The sequence below is a fragment of the Ahaetulla prasina genome, chromosome 8 (assembly GCF_028640845.1).
Source record: "Ahaetulla prasina isolate Xishuangbanna chromosome 8, ASM2864084v1, whole genome shotgun sequence".
Classification (NCBI taxonomy): domain Eukaryota; kingdom Metazoa; phylum Chordata; class Lepidosauria; order Squamata; family Colubridae; genus Ahaetulla; species Ahaetulla prasina.
Genome location: NC_080546.1, coordinates 61,219,025 through 61,233,128, shown reverse-complemented (window position 1 = coordinate 61,233,128; position 14,104 = coordinate 61,219,025). Strand labels below are relative to the sequence as shown.

The following is a 14,104-nucleotide window of genomic DNA, read 5'->3' as shown; positions in this document are numbered from 1 at the left end:
GGGGTGTATTTCGGTGGAAGGGCTTATATTAGGAGCATATAAATCAGGCTAGGGCTTATTTTCTGGTTAGGTATTATTTTCAGGGAAACATAGTATTATCAAGTATATCCCTCAAAATAGCATGTATGTAAATAATGATTTCTCCAGAATAAGAATTGAGCAGAGGGAGAGGCTTGAAGAAATTCTTTGGTTAACAATCAGGGATCATAATGTCAGTAGTATTAAGTAGCATGTTTATTTCTTAGCAACAGTTTAACTGTATTTTCACAATACAACTGATTTAGTCATCCCTTGCCTTTCATTACTTGACATTTCTTTTTTCCTTTCTGCTGTATTGCTTACATCACACCTTTCTCATTTCTCCTCTCAAAGGAGGCTGCAATTTGTTCTAATTATTTCTGTTTTTACAAAGAGAACCAGTTTGGTGTAATGGTTAAGGTGCTGTTCTAGTCCAGCCTTGGATGTTTGGCAACTGACTCATATTTGTAATGGTTGCAGTGTCCCGAGGTAATGCAATCTCTTTTTGTGATCTTTTGAGAAGCAAAGTCAATGAGGAAGCCAGATTCACTTAACAACCATGTTACTAACTTAGCAACAGTAGTGATTCATTTATCAATTGTGGGAAGAAAGGAAGTAAAATGGTGTAAAATTAAAACCGTTTTGCTTAGCAACAGAAATCTTATGCTCAATTATGATTGTAAGTCAATGATTACCTGCACATGTTTTTTTCCTTAAATTTGCTTTCTACAATCTATATATTGAATTTGTTATCAGTTGTGCACATTGCACAAATAGTTGAGTTGCATCTTCAGGAGATAAAACTTCCACAGTATTCTTTAGCTTCCTGCAATTTAATCTATAGTGCCAGTGTAAGGATCTGCCTCTCCTCCTTTCCCAAGAAAGTATAGACTCTTGAAGTATTTCAAAAGGAACCTTTTATTGAGAAGAAATGATAGCAGAACAGCTGAAGCAGACTCTAAATTCCCTCCCAAACTGGACAGTTAGAAATAGGCCTCTAGAATCCATCCCTCCAGTTCGAATGTGGATTTTAGCCAATCCACAGGTGTGAAGAAGTTTATTGTAATGGCCATCCTGAGAGCCAGATAAGGATCCGTTCAGATGGTCTTCCGCTTTCAAGCAACTTGACATAATCCACATGGCCCTCCCTCCTTATTTCATTTCCAAAATGTGAGAATATTGCAGGGCGCTTAGACGCCAGGAAAAATGTTCTCCCTGAGTGGCATATGAATGGCAGTATCATATTATATTATTATCATATCAGGGATCTGACAGCCAGCTGGAGGACTTTGGGCCACTCATTCTCTTATAGCCTATCTACCTCACAGGATTATTGTTGTGAGGAAAATAGGAGGAGCATTAGACATGTTTGCCACCTTGAATTACTTACAAAATAATAAATGTGGGATTAAAAAATAACAAGAAACAAGAAAAAAATGAAGCAAAAGGCATGCAAAAACATAATTGAGGCCAGTGTCTCTTCAGAATCGGGAAGGGGAGTTTCTTTTTTGCTTAGGGGTGGATGGAAAAGGAGAGAGGGCAGAGTTCTTAAGCACCATTTTATGGGTCCTGTCTAGTTTTTCTCTAATTCAGACCTGAAGAGATACAAAGTCTAGTAAATAGTACATAAAACATGGATGATTGTATGGGTTAACATAATTGTTTAGCAGCCATGAGAATGAATTGCTTGTAAGGGAATTAAGTTGTTTGCACAACAAATTAGCCTCCTCACCACTAAATTATTGGTGTTATACAAACAAAACCTATGTGTGAGGGAAAGTGTAATAGCAATATTGTTATTTTGGGTGGTTCTGTCATCAGAGAAGAACTAACCATTATTTTTCCCTTAAAAGTGTTAATAGTAAATTGTTGATTTAAAGGGAAGACTGTTGAGTTTATATAAAAGGAAAATAATTCTCCTTTTGTGACTTCTGAGAAACAAAATCAATGGGTAAGCCAAATTCACTTAATAACCATGTAACTAACTTAAGTTACAGTGATTCACTTAACAATTGCGAGAATAAAGGTCATAAAATGGGATAAAATTCACTTAACAACTGTTTTGCTTAACAACAGAAATTTTGGGCTCAATTGTGGTTGTAAATCAAAGACTTACTTGTACATGTTTTTTGCCTTATTTTTGTTTCCTGCACCCTGTACATTGAATGTGTTATCAGTTGTGCAATATTCTTTAACTTCTTGCAATCTAATCTATAGTTATGCTCCTAAGCAAGGTGCAGCACCTCTAGGGGAATGACTGGAATGCCGGATGCACTGCTTCTGCTTTCAGTCATCCCCACTTAACATCACAAATTCCATTTGGGACCTGCAATCCACCCCCTACTATATTGGATTGATACTGTATTGGCTGTCTGGTGAAAATAACTGGATAAAAAGGAAGGAAAAGAAAGCACGCCATAGTACAAACATATTCAAATGAGAAATAAAAGTACTAAGTATTTTGTCTATATTTCTGAAAAAATAATTAAAAATTGATGGTTATAATATTACTCACCAGGATTCCAAGAAAATGTCAAGCTTCTGAACACTATAGAATCTTTTTATGAAGCTGAGACTTTCAGATGCTTTGAACTATGCCTTCCAAAATTGTTAGCCAATAGTTTAGAATAGTTGATAAATACTTACTAGTGCCTGCTTTGGTGGGGATGGGGGGTGGGAAGGTAGTTTTAAACTATACACTAATTAAAATGTTAAACCCTCTCCCGCACCCAATTCCTTGATCTCAGCCATTGGTATCAGTTCTGCAGTATACTGAACTGCACAGAGAAAAAAACCTGAAGAATATTTGTGCCCCTCTTATTCTTTGAAAGTTGAAGGCATTTTCAATGTATTTTCTGGATAGTAAGCCTAGGAGAGTTCAGAATATTTATTTTGAGCAAATGTACTAGATATCATACCATAAACATGGGTACATACATGGCTAACCTACAAAGAAATAAGTAAAACATGATCCCAAGTTAGTACGTGTTTAATCTCTGCTCCCCATTCTTACACAGATACATATTGCCCTGGTTTCTCAGCAAAAAGACAGCAATGTGTGAAATAGAAATCTGGTTTATGCTCACTTCAGATTTTGCAGCAGAGTGAATACTTTTCCAAACAACTGAAAAATCCCTTTTGCCTTGCTGATTTCCAAAAGGAAAGGTACTCCATAAATGGGCATAACCAGTGTGTGATTGGTTTGTAAGCTACAAAGGAGGCTGAGTCAGAGTGACCTGCTTGAAGCCAGACTGAAAGTGGGGGGATGGAAAGGCTGTGGACAGAGAGAATTTGAACAAGACAAAGAACAGCTTCAGCAACCAAATAAGGAAGTTGGAACACTGGTATTTCAAAGTACAGGCAACTTGAGAATTTGAGGGAAGCTCTGGGAGAGATAAATAAATGTATTGGAAAGAGCAGGAAATGTTTCCATTCTTATCCTTATTAATAAACTCTGACAAACTTAAAAGGGTGTTACTTTTTATCACATTAATTGAAAGATTTTGTATAAAACATCAACTAAGAATTTTTATTGAAGACTGATTAAATCGTGTTTCTCTTTACATCTGCAGAATAATGGGCATATTCACAGTGCATTTATTTTTCTCAATATAACTTACTTTAAAGTGTGAAGTGCTTGGAAAAGATGAACATTTAAGAAATCAGGAATCCCAACAATATTTTAAGAAATGAATTTTCAGATAATTATTTCTGTGTGAGAGAGGGGGAAGGGGGGCAGTTCCATGGCTTTTGCTTGGTTTGTCAGTGTAGCCCATTATGCTCTCTACAGTAATGTTTGGGGAAAGGTTTGAATTATCCTGTAGATACTGTACCCTTGAGATCTACATTTAGAGTATCAAAAGATGGAAATATATATTGAATATGTTAGTCCCCCTTGGGAGTTGCTTGTTTATTCCTATATGAAGAAATAATTGGTGGTTTTTTATTTCTGAAAATACAAAAGCTGACTGAATATAAGATTTATCTCCTGTCTGGCAGAGAACAAAATAGATGACTGTTTAATTTCTATAGAGCTGAAAATTATTTTAGGTGGCATACTACTGGGTTTAAAAAACATTATCTTTTAAATTTTATATATTAAGCATATGTATTTCATTGCTGGGATATTAATATGTTCAAGGAAAATTATTTAAATGAATGTGCAAAAAGACTGGTTTAAGGGGAAAATGTTTTCATGGGAGGCCATGATGTTAGTTCCCTCACAACTTTCTCTGAAACTTTCAGAACAGCACTTTAGTTCTTTTAGTGCACTTCAGAACAATGAGATAAAGATATGCCATTAATTGTCAGAGTTCTGTTGGGATACTTTTGACTTACTTATGTAAACCTATATAACTTAAACTTAAGTGAAGCCTAGCACGTTAAGTGAAGCCTAGCGCATTTCCCTGAAAATATTACCTACCCTGAAAATAAGACATAGCCCGATTTTCACACCTACATGAAATATAAGCCCTACCGCCAAAATAAGCCCTAGTTAAGCCCGGCCACCATCTGGTTATATGAGGTGGCATGAGGTGCACGCATAAAAATCAGGCTAGGGTTGGGAGGGTGGAGCTTCCCACATGCCACGCACCCACTTACCTTAGGATGCCACAGCCAGGCCTCCCATGCCCTGATACCTGTTGCGCTGCTGCCCAACTTCTTCTGTGGCTGGATGCCATGTGGCACATCGTGCCGGTGCCGGTGCCGGTGCCGCTACTTGTAGGAAGACGCATTGAGGCTTGCCATGCTGATGCTGCCACTCGCTGCAAGATGTCGTGTCACTCATAGTGCCAGTGGCACTGCTCACGGCAGGACACCTGCATGGCACATCGTGCCTGTGCTGCCGCTTGCACACACAACAGTGCAATGCACCACACAGCCTCCTGTTGCGAGCGATGGCACCAGCATGATGAGTCATGCAGCGTCTGGCTGCTTGCGGCCACATGCAGCCACAGAAGAAGTCAAGCAGTGGCACAACAGGTGTCAGGTTGCGGGAGGCCTGGATTCTATGGTTCTAAGGTCAGTGGGTAAGACATCTCTCAAAAATAATACCTGGTGCTTATTTTGGGGCCCAAAACAATATAAGACCAGATCTTATTTTTGAAGAAACACTGCTTACTCTGAACTTTGATTAGCATTTCCAGAGTAAATTGATTCAGATTGGCAGCCACTTTGCTCCTGCAGAAATAAAATTAAAACAGAACCTCCTTTTAGTATTTTGACTAAATCAGTGTGGCTGCTTCTAATCTAACACTTTAAAGAAAAGTGTTGCTTTGAACAGGTGCTTCAGTTAACTATTTGCTGAATTAAAGCATTTTTTTTTATTTTGTCACAACAGTATACGCAAACATTGACATAAAGCAACAACACATCATATAAACATATATATAAGCAAAAGTATGCAACAACTATATTAATTTGATATAATGAAAGGGAACAATAGGACAGGAACGGTAGGCACTTTTGTGCTCTTATGCACGTCCTTATGCAAGTCCTTTAAAGTTCAGCACAATTCTTGCAAAGAACCCAGAACACTATAGTTCTGCACAGTCCTGGCTCAGATATTTTAATAATAATAATTGTTTTCCTGTAGTGTAATATGAATGAAGAAATAAAATACCTGTTCATGTTATAATGCTAGAAAACCATTCAAATATCATTCCTATGTTCTTATTTCCCCAAACAAAAAGAGAACTATGAAAATAAAACTGTGGGCATACAGCAGGCAATTCAGTTCAAGTTTTTGCTTCAAATTCTTTATGAAAATTTTGAAGCTTGGCTCTTATGTAATGTTCTAGTACCAGTAGTTTCAGGTCTCAAACCATGTGTTTGGTGTATGTCTGCAGGCAGAAAGTGCAAGTAGTCCTCAAGTTATGAATATAATGGAACCCGTCCATCACAGTTGTCACTTGTGATCGACCTGATTTTATTACCTTTTTTTGTGGTTTTGTCAAAAACTAGAAACAAATGCAAGTTTTCAGAAAACCTTCTAAAATGTAGTCACATGACCCCAAAATGCTGCAAATGACCATAAAATGCAGCCAGATTGACAAATACCACAAGTGCAATCACATCATGTGGGAAGGGGGAATCAGAATTTCAAATTTGGGTTATAAGTACTCTCCAGAGAGGTCCATCTAAGTTGCTAAGCTATCAGTGGACTACCTGTATTGCTTGTTTAAATTTTCATACAGGAACTAGAAAATTTAATTGTTTTATTATTACATTAGATTTTTATCTCAGCTTTATTATTTTATAAGTAGCTTAAGTGGTGAACATACATAATACTCCCTCCTCCTATTTGCCCTACACAAACACCCTGTGAGGTAGGTTAAGCTGAAAAAAATGAGTGGCCCAAAGTTACCCAATTGGCTTCTATGCCTGAAGCAAGACTGGAACTCGCAGTCTCCTGATTTCTCAGCCAGCATTTGAACCACTCCATCAAACTGGTTCTCCTTAAGTAAAGTTGTGAAAGTTTCATTGGCTTAAGTATTCACAAGGCTTTATGTGGCAGGTCTGAAGATAAGTAGAAGTAAAACAAAATTGTTTTTTGGTCTTGAGTATTGTTGGCTACGTCACTTATTATATGGCTGCTAGGTATGTACATTATGATAAAATAAATGTTTATGATTCAGTGAATTGTTCAAACTTAGGTAATTTTATTATTTCACACTGTGGTTATATAAACCATGAATAATATGTGTGAGCATAGCTTGTGTGAAAGATCAATTGTGTGGTTATTACATGCTCTTCATAGAATGATGCCATAAGGTGATGACATATAATATACGGTGTTATTATCATTAGAATATACCTTATAAGGCTTTTGCAGAATATGGATTCACACTGTTTCTATCAATTTTTGGAAATTAAGTTGTGCAATCTAACTTTAAGCATGTTAATTATGGTTTGGCTACAAGTATTGCTACAGTATTTTCTGCAGTCTGGAGATGGTTTTGTTCTTCCCTGAAAAGCTCTTAAAAGCTGCTAGAATTCAGAAGGCAGTTATTGTAAAGTTATTGGCTTATTTCACCATTTTCAGTATTCACTGGCAGCAGCAATCTTTCCCAGATTTAAGAGATTAAACCTCAGAATTGTTGAATGAAAAGCATGTGCTCTACCACTGGCCTACATCCCTTTTGCAACCACAACACTCTGAAAAATATAGTTGTGTTTGTTTTATATTGGAAGTATATTGGAAGTAGCAGGTTTTGTGCATATTCTATTTTATTAAAATTATCACTTCTTTTGAATTGCATATTTTTTACAGTGATTTTTGGCTTATATTTATTTTTTTTATTTTTTCTTCTTCATATTGTAAAATTCACAAAGTAGCTCCAAGGACCCTGCCATCCAATCAATCAGAGTAGAGATGGAAGGGACCTTAGAAGTCTTCTAGTCCAACCCCCTGCTCAAGCAGGAACCCTATACCAGTGATGGTTAACCTTTTTGGTGCCAAGTCCCCAAAATGTGTGCATTTGTGCATGCTCGAACCCTGCAAATGCAACGTGAGTGTCCTCCCGTGCATGCGCCCCACCCCCATGCATGCACATTCCCATGCATGTTCATGCACCCCCTGTGCATGCATCCCTGCCCCCCACACCCATTTTGGCTTCCAGGTTGATGCAGGAGGCTTTCCAGACCCAAAAGGGGGGACTGGAGGGCCTCTTGTGGTGCCCCCACATGCCATTTTGGTTTCCAGGTTGATGCAGAAGGCCTTCCAGGCCCAAATTGGGCGCAAGGGGGCATGCATGAACCTCCAAAATTTATTTATTATTCGAATTTTTATACCGCCCTTCTCCGAAGACTCAAGGCGGTGTACAGCACAAATAAAACATGGATACCAAAACACTTAAAATCCAATATTAGTTAAAAATCTAATTCAATATGCTGAGTTATTAAAATAAATATGTAAAAATTCTAAAACTTTCTAAAAAACCCACTAAAACCCTCAATAAAATTGTTAGGCCAGCCCTGCTTGGTGAAAAAAGAAAGTTTTGAGCTCGCGCTTAAAGGTCCGAAGATCAGGGAGAAGACGTAGCCCCACAGGTAGTTCATTCCAGAGGGCCAGAGCCCTCACAGAGAACGCTCTTCCCCTGGGGGCTGCCAGCCGACATTAATAAATGCAATGTTATCACCCCCCATGCATCCCCCACCCCCTCACACAGCCCCCCCACCCCCACACATGTGTGTGTGCATTCCCCACATGCGCTCTGCCCCCTGCACATGTGCAGCAGAGATCCGAAGACCAGCTGGCTGGAAGGAGGCATGTGCGCATGCACGGTGGAGCTGGCCTAGGTTGATGGCTGGCATGCCTGCAGAGAGAGCCCTGCGTGCCACTTGTGGCACTCATGCCATAGGTTCGCCATCACAGCCCTATACCATTTCAGACAAGTGACTGTCCAGTCTCTTCTTAAAGACCTCTAGTGAAGCATCCACAATTCCTGAAAGCAAGCCGTTCCACTGATTAATTGTTCTCACTGTTAGAAAGTTTCCAGGTTGTTTCTCTACTTGATTAGTTTCCATCCATTGTTTCTTGTCTTGCCTTCTGGTACTTTGAAAAATAAGTTGACCCCTCATCTTTGTGGCAGCCCATCAAACAATCTATCTACAACATTTAAGGAAACTACATTTTGTTACTGTCTCTAAATTATAGGGTGTTGTTCCTCTCTCAAGCTTTTGCAATGCTTTGAATCCCATATTTATGAAGAATTTGAACTGTTTCGTTTGCATGATTATGAGTTATTCATGAAGAAGTGGGTTTTAAATGACATTATATATCTTTTAATCTAATTTGAGTCAAATGGTTAGAATACAGATAGAATTATGATCATAGAATTCAGCAACCATTGAAAATTATGATGGTGAATAAAGGAAACATATGACCAGTCATGTGAATTCCAGCCATTGTAGCATCCCCAGTCACATAACTTTTATCTGAGTGCTTTGTGCCCAGATCCCAATTACAACATCACATTGAGCCACAATCACATGATGATTATTTTCAACATTCCATGGCAGCTTTCCACAATGGAAGTCAGTGGGGAAGCCAGCAGGAAGTTGGAAGTCTTCTAGTTGAAGATTGGAAATACTGCAAAGAAACAATCAGGTCAAGGATAGAATAAATTAGGCTCAAAATTACAAAACAGGCCATGTAGCATCAGCTCTTCCTAGCTCTCCAGGTGCACTCTAGGTTGTACTTGAGAATGCCGTATATAGTTCATAAAATATGAAGCCAACAATTAGAGTCACCACATCCTTCTTATCCTTTTCTATCACTGGGACTGAAATAGCACTTGTAGTTCAGATTGAACATTAGGAAGGATGGTGGGTACAGTAATATCCAGATTTATCAAATTTCTATGGGTTTAATCTGACCTGTCTAGCCCATTTTACAAAATCTCTATAATGCTTAAGGTATTCATTCACACTTTTTAGCTACAATTAACAAATTAGGTTAAGTGATTCTAATATCATTTGGAAGCTTTGAAAGGTATTCCTTTCAGATATACCAGATTATATTTGATAGAAGACATCAACCCTACATATTGGAAGTTTCCATTCCTTCATTTCAATCATGTATATCATTTTTTTCTGTAATGTGTTTCACTCTAAGAGTATGTTTGGAAAATTAAAGGAACTGAAATTCAATATACATTATGAATAAAAAAGCTTGCTTTAAACTTTTATGATTTATACCAGGGAAAGTGGTGTAACAACTGTTGTGCCATCTTAGAAAGTTTTTGGATGCTTAAACTTGTTGTCATGCTGGAAATAGACTCCAGTAGAGTCAGATTTTATATATTTAAAATATGGATCAGTTATTAATCTATTCCAGGGAAACATAAAGTGAATATCTATGTCATCTATCATATTTTGTTTAAATTCTACTCAAAAGATTTTGTGACTTCGATATTGGTAGTCTTCCCCTAGTAAACTATTTTTGTTTGATGAAGTAATATGGTTTCTATATTTAATAAGTTTGTGACTTGGTCTAATAAAGTAATACTACTGAGATTGATTTTGAATTATTTTGTATTCTGATCTACCTAGTTTACTTTGCTTTTTCTAAGATTTTTTACTCCTATACTCCTAAGACTAGATTTTAATGAGATTTCTGAGTTAATTTAGGTAAGTTGCATTTTGTTTTTTAACTATAGCATATTTCTTTAATCTCTTTATAATAAAGAGTGCAATGTCTTTCTGAAATCTTTGTCCCTCAGGAAAGTAAATTCACAAATGTATCCTACTATATCTTGATCTCTTAATTATTTATGCTATGTGCTATGAAGATTATCCAAGGCATTCATGGCAAATCCTTAATCTGTTGCCATTTTAAAACAAACCCTAAATCTAGAGAGTTTATATTATTTATTTTTCAAGGTTCATTTATTAGAGATCCCTTCATAATAATTTATTGAAATGTAAACAATATTTTACCGAAAAGAATACTCGGACAAGCTGCTAATGAAAATGAAAAGCCACACACACACATATATATCTTGCTTTTGGGAGACAGTGAAAAAATAGGATGTACTTTTTTAAGAAAAGAAGACTAGAAGAAATAAAACAAGATAGCATATGCCTCCATCCCCACTTCAAATATTTTGCTTTTAGCAACTGACTGCTTGAGTTCCCAGGAACTTTTAAGAGACTTTTATTGTGAAGCATTAGAGCTAGAAAGCTTTAGTGAAGAACCACTGAGTCATGAAGTACAGCTCTCTCTCTGACTAATCTTTATATATTATTGAGTACCTGCGCAGCTCCACTTCAGTTCTGTGCTGGTTTTATAGCTGCAGCTATTGTGCTTACTTCTGCATGTAGAAAAGTTGTCCACTGGCGTGAACAAGATACAAAAACGGTAAGGACAGAGTTATGTGCCCTATTTTCTATGTTCAAAGTATGCTTTTTGTGTAAATAAGCTTAAATGTGGGTGGAGGATGGCAGACAAAAGCAATTATATAGAAGCAGAAGTTGTATGATGTGGTCACAAATGTAGCTAGTAATGCCGTGCTTGTTACTGATTTTTAAATCTTTCAATAATTGGAGCTATGCTTTCCAACTCATGTTATTTGCAGTCTCTCGCCTCTTATTTTTTTTAAGTTCATTCAGGATGCCAGCGTGACAATAGCTGTTTTGGTTTGAGGTACATGTGTGATTTTTTTTCCACATATAATCTAAGTTTTGGCAATTTAAAAAGAACTCTTCGTTGTATTGTACTTAGAAGAAATAGCATGTAGACTATTTTTCCTGTGTCAGAATACAAATACTATGAGATTGGGGAAGAGGAAGATTAGGGAAAATATACCTACGTTTTTCTAAGAGGGAAAGAGAAAGAATGACTTCCAAACGACTAGATAGTTAACTAATAATACAGAAAAATGTTGGCTATTTTATCAGGGTTGTTTCTTAAGATACTAGGGCTCATTAACCTGGACATTATGAGAATTTTGAAATAAAGCTTGCAGAATACTTTGGGGAAAATATTGTTTGTATTCTCTGATACTATTGGTTTATTTTTGTCCAGCTGAGTGTTGGGAGAAATTTATATAAGTGGTCTTCCTATAAGTTTTGTGAATTACAGAGTATTTATACTCAGTTTTTCTGGCTGCCCATCTCACTAGCTGTAGTAGACAATTTTTTAAAAATACCAGAATTAGATACAAAGTATGAGAACATTTTCTCACAGCTACCACACTTTATTTGAAAAATGCTGGGAAAAGTAGTGCTCATCTTTGCCTCATTGTCTTTCTTTTCTTCTCCTATTTTTTCTTTTATACATGATGCATTTACAAAAGTTTACAGGAAAATGCATCAGCTTTCACATATATACCATCTGTTTTTGAAGCATTTAAATCCACATTAAATGAAGACATACAAAGAGCTTTAGTCTAAAAATAGGAATGAGTGGGTTTTGTATTTTGGAAGGCATCTGGATGAAGAAAGAAACCACTTTCCTGAATACTTCATGCTTTGTGTTATAAAAAAATTGCAAACTTAAAACACATAAAAAACAACTGGTTTTTTTTTCATTGCAAGTATTACAGGAGTGAATCAGAATGTTTAGGAGTGCATTTATCTACAAACATGACTACATGTTTTATGGATGTGGAAAGGGATTATGGTGCATGTCTCACTTGTGTTTGGTCTTTTCTGATGGTCTCTGAGAAGATGAAAGCAGCCTGTGAGTAACTATACAGATGCTAAGCATGAGATAGCTGGGATGAGTAAGTGATAATGTCTGTAATGGGCAATTCATGAGGAAATGTTTTGGCAGATCTGTTGACCTCAAGAAATTTGACTAAAAGGTTGGGCTCAGGATATTGTGTAAGTCATAGGCTTTTGCTTCAGAGTAACAATTGGCAAAAAATATGAACTAAAAAAAGACAAATGAAATATCTCATATTTTCATACCCCAGATTTTTTGCACAAGGATTGAATTAAGGTGAAAGATTTAGAACAGGGCTGTTAAACTTGCGGCCTGCAGGCTGGATGTGTTGTGCGCTGGCCATGCCCGTGTCCACCTTAGCGAAGGTGGGGGGAGTCCCGATACATCATGCAATGATGCTGTGACGCCAGAAGGTTGACACCCCTGATATAGAAGGTTTACAGTGACCATTGACAGTGATTTTACTATGGGGAAGTTTGTTAGATAAAGATATAAACAAACTGAATTATATCTAGACTAAGTTACGCAAGATTTAGATTCATTGGAGTTGATACTACTTAGCCATGATTCATTTACTTTATAATGGTTTTAGCAGATCTAAAACAGAGCTGTCACTATGATACAGATAGTTATTCAGAAGTATAGGAGATATTGGTGACTAGTGCTCATATAGTAGCCATTCTCAGACGTGTTAGAAATAATAAAAAATGCATCTGTTGTATGCTGTACAGTCCTCACTTAGCAACTGCCTCATTTAGTGACCAAAGTTACAACCCATGGTAAAAAAAAGTGACCAGTCCTTGGAATTATGATCTTCACAGGGTCTCACTGTTCTTATTTTCACTTGCTTATTTACCCCATATCAAGAGCCACAAAGAGAAAGAACCTCCGTTCAGCTAAAAAGTATCAAGAAGCAAAGGAAAACTGCGATAGAACTATAAGCATAGTTGTGGTCTCTTTATTTTACAAATTTATATAGCCCTACCCATCTCACAATAGGAACATGGTGGCTCAGGGGCTAGGACAGCTGAGCTTGTCGATCAAAAGGTCGGCAGTTCAGCGGTTCGAATCCCTAGTGCTGCCGTGTAACAGGGTGAGCTCCCGTTACTTGTCCCAGCTTCTGCCTACCTAGCAGTTTCGAAAGCACATAAAAATGCAAGTAGAAAAAATAGGGACCACCTTTGGTGGGAAGGTAACAGCGTTCCGTGCACCTTTGGTGTTGAGTCATGCCGGCCACATGACCATGGAGACGTCTTCGGACAGCGCTGGCTCTTCGGCTTTGAAATGGAGATGAGCACCGCCCCCATACATGTGACTAGCACGTATGTGCAAGGGGAACCTTTACCTTTACCCATCTCACAAAACAAGTGATGCTGGGCAGTGAACAACAAAGTTAAAAAAGTATAGCTCAGAAATAATTACAATAATTTAAAACATTAAAAACTAAAATGCAAGTAAAAATAATGGGCAAAGGGATGTTAATAATACTGGAAAATTATTAATTTATTTTGCCAATTCCATAGGATCTCTAGCCCTGATGGCCACCAGGTCTTGAGGGATCTTCAGAAAGTCAAGATTTTCACTTTGTAATTGCTTTATTTAACAACCAACTTGCTGGTCCAAGTTGTAGTTGCTAAACAAGAACTACTTGTATGATTTTTCTGTTGGAGTTGTTTAATTGTTGGGTGGTAATCTGACATTTTTATTACATTGTGTATTGCCACAGGCTTCTTTGTAGAGAAGAGCAATATATAGATAGTGGACTATATACACTAACTTAAAATGTTTAGTAAATGCATTACTCTGTTGAATAGATAAATTATGAAATGAATATAATGAATAGTTGCTGCACTATATTAATAGAAAATGTGAATAGTATCATGGAATTGAATAAGATGTCTGTGAATTATAAAA

The 14,104-nt window shown here is 37.1% G+C and overlaps 1 protein-coding gene across 9 annotated transcripts in view; it reads left to right on the top strand.

Annotated features, from left to right (window-relative positions):
* PALLD (palladin, cytoskeletal associated protein) overlaps positions 1-14,104 on the top strand; it is a 567,705-nt gene that overhangs the window by 439,301 nt on the left and 114,300 nt on the right. Inside the window, exon 1 of one of the 9 annotated variants that reach the window (XM_058192527.1) lies at positions 10,725-10,882. The exons of 7 other annotated variants lie outside the window; for them this stretch is intronic. The gene's annotated coding sequence lies outside the window, so the exon portion shown is untranslated. Of the gene's footprint in view, positions 1-10,724; positions 10,883-14,104 lie in introns of those variants that run through there. One more of the 9 variants, XM_058192528.1, reaches the window with a different exon arrangement.